Genomic DNA, 5479 nt, shown 5'->3' on the forward strand with positions numbered 1-5479 from the left:
TAACCACATAAAACATGCACTTACTCGATCTCCTTGCTTGTAATGGGCCTTCGTATCTTCTTTATCACCCATGTCTGCACCTGTAAGCATACACATCACTGCCTGTGTCCTCTGCTATGATCAACACACTTTGGCTGCACCAACGTTGGCCACTAAGCTGTTCTCTCTCTCTCTCTCTCTCTCTCTCTCTCTCTCTCTTTGGCATACTCTCACGACATGCTGGAAGTTGTGCATGGTTTCTATCTTCTATAGATGCACTAGAGAATGGTGCTCTCTCTCTCTCTCTCTCTCTCTCTCTCTCTCTCTCTCTCTCTCTCTCTCTCTCCTTCCTTCCTTCCTGCAAGGGTCACACACAACTTTCCAATTCTGAGATCGGCTTTGGCCTTTGCATTATAAAAAATACCGCTCATATCTCAACCATCTTGACCCCTATGCACATCATTTACGTACATGAACTGTTTGAAAAGGTAACATACACTCTATGTTTAAAAGCAATTATGATTATAGGTTACTAGTTCAAAAAAACGCAAAGAAGAGGCCTTGACACACATGTATATGTCTACATATACACACGCATATGCATATATGTATATATATATACATACACACTTAGGTACATACACACATAGATACATAGAGACATTTGAAAATGAGAATAGAGACATGAGAGAGATATAGTGTGAGTGTTTCTACTTGAGGTGCTCATAAGAGAGCTCGAGAAACTGTATTGGATTGGCCCGTTTGTGTGAGTGAACGAGAGCCGTCGTAGGCGGGTTGCGCGAGCTCGTGGCCTTCGAAGTTTTCAACCAAAAGGCCCCAGCCCGGAGACATTGTTGGTGGAAACGTGGTTACGTACCATCTCCTCTCTTTTTCGACCAAATAGTACTGTTTTGTTGCTCGTTCTGCACTTCTGCACTCGTTCTTGCTAATAATGGCCGAAAGTAGGGAACGACAGCTTGAAGGTAGAACAAGAACAATATCATCATAGTCGATGCTTCTGCATTCACACGACAAAATGAAGGACACAAAACGGAGGGCTATCCCTTGTCCTGTCTCCTCGCACATGCGCGGAGAGCTTTCCCTTGCCCACAATTGACTTTGAGAATAGCATTGCATAGTTCTTTACAACAACCCTTCATTGAAAAAATAAGAGCACCTGCAGTACATATGGCGGTCACTAAAGCCTTCTCAAATCAAGCAGGAGACGCCCATTTTCATAAAGCCACCTACTGATTTTCAAAAGGTATGTGGGTGGTCTCTAGAAAAACATAGCCAGCAGCTATTCCTTGACAGACCAAGAGAAAGAGATAGCTTTATATGAGAGTTACAGCAGCAGCTGATCTCTCTTTCTTACAGATTATGGCAGGTAAAGCACTAGCTCTATATGCCCTTGCCCTAATTAGTATAATTGCCCAGCTTGCATATTCCCAGAATGTGAGCTTCACGTTCCGGGATTTTTCTTCCACAGAGAACCTTCTCATCCTCGGCAACACAACCATCAGTGAAGATGGCAGCTCTCTTTTCATGACATACAACAAAAGCGGAGCGACAGGTCCTTATTTCATTTCAAGAGTTCTCTACAGTATGCCCATCGTCATGCACAACCTCTCTCAAGGGCTAGCTGCCTCATTTTCTACCTCCTTTACCTTCTCCATATCCACAAACCAGCCTGACATCACTGGGGACGGTTTCACATTCGTAATAGCACCCAATAACCTACTTCCAATTACCCGATCTGCCACTGCAGCTGCCATGGGCCTCTTCGATGTCGACTTCTACAAAGGCTCCAACGCTTCCATGTTGCACATTGTTGCTGTTGAGTATGACACCTTCCTGAACCTTGAGTACAATGATCCGGATGATCACCATGTCGGCTTGGACATCAATTCACTCACATCCACCACATATCAAAGCTTGCCCTCAGAGCTGGTTTTAAAAAGCACCAATTTCAGCCGCCGTCTCATCACCTGGATTGATTATGATGCAGTGTCACACCAGATAGATGTGCAGCTTGCGGTAGCCCCCGCATTGAAGTCATCTGCCACAAAGATTTTGAGTTACTCGAAGCTGAGCTTATGGGAGTATGTGAAAAGCACTTCATATATAGGCTTTACTGCAGGAACTGGTCTTTTTCAGGAAAATAATGCAATTCATGACTGGAACTTTACAAGCTGGCTTGTCTCCGTCCCTGACCAACCATCTCCTTCCTTGTTGCCACCGTCACCGTCGACTACAGCTATGATTACAAGAAATGAAGTGATAATATGTACCACTGTGGGCTTTTTGATACTCCTTATTGGGCTTTTAGTCTTTGCATGGAAGAAGTGGGTCTCTACATCTGGCCTTCACCTGGATGTGGATCTCATGGTAGCTCCCCGGAAATTCACATTTAGGGAGCTCCGAATGGCCACTGGAGACTTCCGGGAGAGGCTAGGCCAGGGAGGATCGGGAGAAGTGTTCAAAGGTGTGATAACCAAAAACAATGCAGAGGTCTTGCATCTTGCTGTGAAAAAGATTGCCAAGGCTTCAAAGCAAGGGGAAAAAGAGTTCAAATCAGAGGTTATGACAATAGGCAAGTTAAGGCACAAAAGTTTAGTGCATTTGTATGGTTGGTGTCATGAAAAGGGGAAGCTGCTGCTTGTATACCAATTCATGCCAAATGGGAGTGTGGATAAGCTCTTGTATGCGAGTAGCCCAAGGGTCCTGAGCTGGCCCTTGAGGTTCAGTACATTGAAAGGAGTGGCTGCTGCTCTTGTTTATTTGCATTTGGATTGGGAGAAGATGATTGTGCACAGGGACATCAAAGCTAGCAATGTGATGCTCGACTCGGAAATGAATGCAAGGCTCGGTGATTTTGGCCTTGCACGCTTTTTTTCATGATCAATATTGCACACAGGCTTCAATGACTGGGGTAGCAGGGACGTTTGGTTACATGGCTCCGGAGTATGCTATGTCTGGTAGAGTTACCGTGGAATCGGACATTTTCAGTTTTGGCATTCTGGCACTTGAAATAGCATGCGGGCGCCGTCCGTTCTCAGATACGGATGAGTCTCTGCTAGAGATTGTGTGGCGGAAGCATGAGGAGGGGTGCTTGATGGATGTGGCCGATGACCGAATGCAAGGGGACTTCGATGTGGATGAGGTGAGACGTGTTCTGCATCTAGGGCTTGTATGTGCACATCCTGATCCCCAGTCAAGACCCCCCACAAGGCGAGTATTGCAGATACTTATGGGGGAGGTAGAGTCATTGGAGCTGCCTGCATCAAGACCTATGGCCATTTATGTGCAAGTGGAAACGAAGAGGGTGTATAGACGCGGAATTTTGACTTCTAGGCCAAGTGCAAGCTCTACTGAAACTGCTTCATTCATAGAAAATAGCGATTTATCTGCACCAAGGTAGCATCAGCAGGGGCTAACTTTAGGATTCAAATCTCATCTTTGGGAGATGGAAAATAGCAAAAAGCTACTGCAATATTATTTTTGAATCTTCCACTGGTGAGCTTGATGAAGGATGAGCCTAAGCAAAGCAATCGGATACCTTGAAGTGGCTATGATGGTGCCGGATTCAAGTCCATCTCATTGTGAGAAGGTAATACGTGTATAAATTTGCAGCTTATAACACTATTTTGTAAAATTTGAGATGGACTTGGTTCTCTCTCATCCAAATGTGAGAGGGTAGTTTCATGGGCTGAACAGGCTTTGGATAAAGCAATTTCCCAAGCCCTGTTCGCCATCGAAGCTCCCAGTCAAGTTTTGTATGTGTGAGCACAAGAGGAATGTATGTGTATGTGCATATATATCTAAGATGGACATTGAAGCTCCCAGTCAAGTTTTGTATGTGTGCGCACAAGAGGAACGCATGTGTATGTGCGTATACCTCGCTCGGCATATACACGCTAAAATGTACACAACAATAAAAGGGGAAATGCAGGCCATTTTGAGAGCACAATGAATGGAATGCAATATGTGGTGTATACTAAATAGGATGACACACTTGCTACTTGTGAATCATGGAAATAGATACTAAGGGAAAAAGATGCTTTGATTGAAGATCTCAAGTGAGAACTTTGGTATGCAAGGGTAAGCTTATGCAAGTGAGACAACTCAAAGAAGTACAATGGGTCTGCATATACAAGAAGAAATAAGAGAGTTGAAATCACATTTTGAGAATGGATTGAAGACTTGGACCGATGTGGTCAAACAGCATGAGAAGCACACTTTGAATGGATAGAAGTGGTTAAAAAGAAAAAAGCTAGCCCCTCACCTTGTTCTCCTAGTATCATTACATGATATATTGGAGGAGAAGAAAAGAAGGGAAATGTACTGAGCTTCAAAAGAACGGGTTTGTGAGATGGAAGGAGGACAAGATTTCAAAGCTTTATGCATAAAACTGAGAGCAAAAGAAAAACCGCCCATAGATGCATGGAGAGTAGGGAATGATGCATCAAAAGAATATCACATACTATGAGGCTTGCCTTTTTGTACAAGAACAAAAAACTTCTCTCACATCAATGCTCCTTGAAGGGTGATAAAATATTAGAGGAGTATCTCACACATGCTCAAGCATGCCACATAAGTTTTTGAGGCTAGAAAGGCAAGAAAATGGGTTGTTTTTAGAGATGGAAGAGTGACCATTGTGGAGAAAAAGAGTGCATGATGATGTACAACCTATGCATATGGGACCATACTATGGTTGGAATTGTAATGGATCACTCTGATTGGACATAGGTGCTTTTGAGGAGACTTTTAGAGGATGAGACATTGTTCTATATTTAGACCCATGAATGTAAGACAAGAAACTTGCCCACGACCTCAAGGTATAGATGGGAATCAGTTGCAAGGAAAGAAGCTAGTGGGAATTCAGAGGAGTTACATCCTATTGTACGTATAGTATGCAGGGAGGATGAGCATGCCACAAGAAGATTTAGAAATTTTCTCATGTAGGAAAACAGAGTCATTACAATGTTTTTCATACAATGCACAACATCATGATCAGCTTCTGCTCGAGAGGCACCGCATACCTAGCTAGATACGATTAGGGGCAGGGGACCGCCGGCCCCCCCTCTGGGCCGGCGATCCCCTGCCCCAATCGTACCTAGCAAGGTATGTAGTTCCTCCCTCACCGAAGCTCATGATGTTGAGGTAAGTCACAATGTGGGAATTATTGTGAGAATTTATACAAAACTTCTTGTGTGCGTGTTTGCTATAAGTGGATCATAGTTCGAGAGAGAATTGTTGTTCTCTTTATATTGCCATCCTCTAAACAAATGGGCAATGGCCTTATGTGATTATGGTTGTTGATGTTATGGAGTACTCAAGAGTGGGAGATGTCATGTCGGTTGGGGATTTTGATGCAAAGAAGATTTCTTGTGAGGTTACCTTTAATGATGGGACCTACACATGGGCGCTAGTCATACTCAAGGACATAGCTAAATGGCTATCATCTGTAGGATTTACCTAGTACGGCATGGTGCTAGCA

The 5479-nt window shown here is 43.8% G+C and overlaps 1 pseudogene across 1 annotated transcript; it reads left to right on the top strand.

Annotated features, from left to right (window-relative positions):
- Window positions 1-578: 578 nt before the first annotated feature.
- LOC147425259 (L-type lectin-domain containing receptor kinase SIT1-like) lies at window positions 579-3824 on the top strand (annotated as a pseudogene). Its single transcript, XR_015186431.1, has 2 exons — window positions 579-1366; window positions 1469-3824. The product of XR_015186431.1 is annotated as an L-type lectin-domain containing receptor kinase SIT1-like (transcript).
- Window positions 3825-5479: the final 1655 nt, after the last annotated feature.

This window comes from Adiantum capillus-veneris, chromosome 25, assembly GCF_014529385.1.
Source record: "Adiantum capillus-veneris isolate H3 chromosome 25, ASM1452938v2, whole genome shotgun sequence".
Lineage (NCBI taxonomy): Eukaryota > Viridiplantae > Streptophyta > Polypodiopsida > Polypodiales > Pteridaceae > Adiantum > Adiantum capillus-veneris.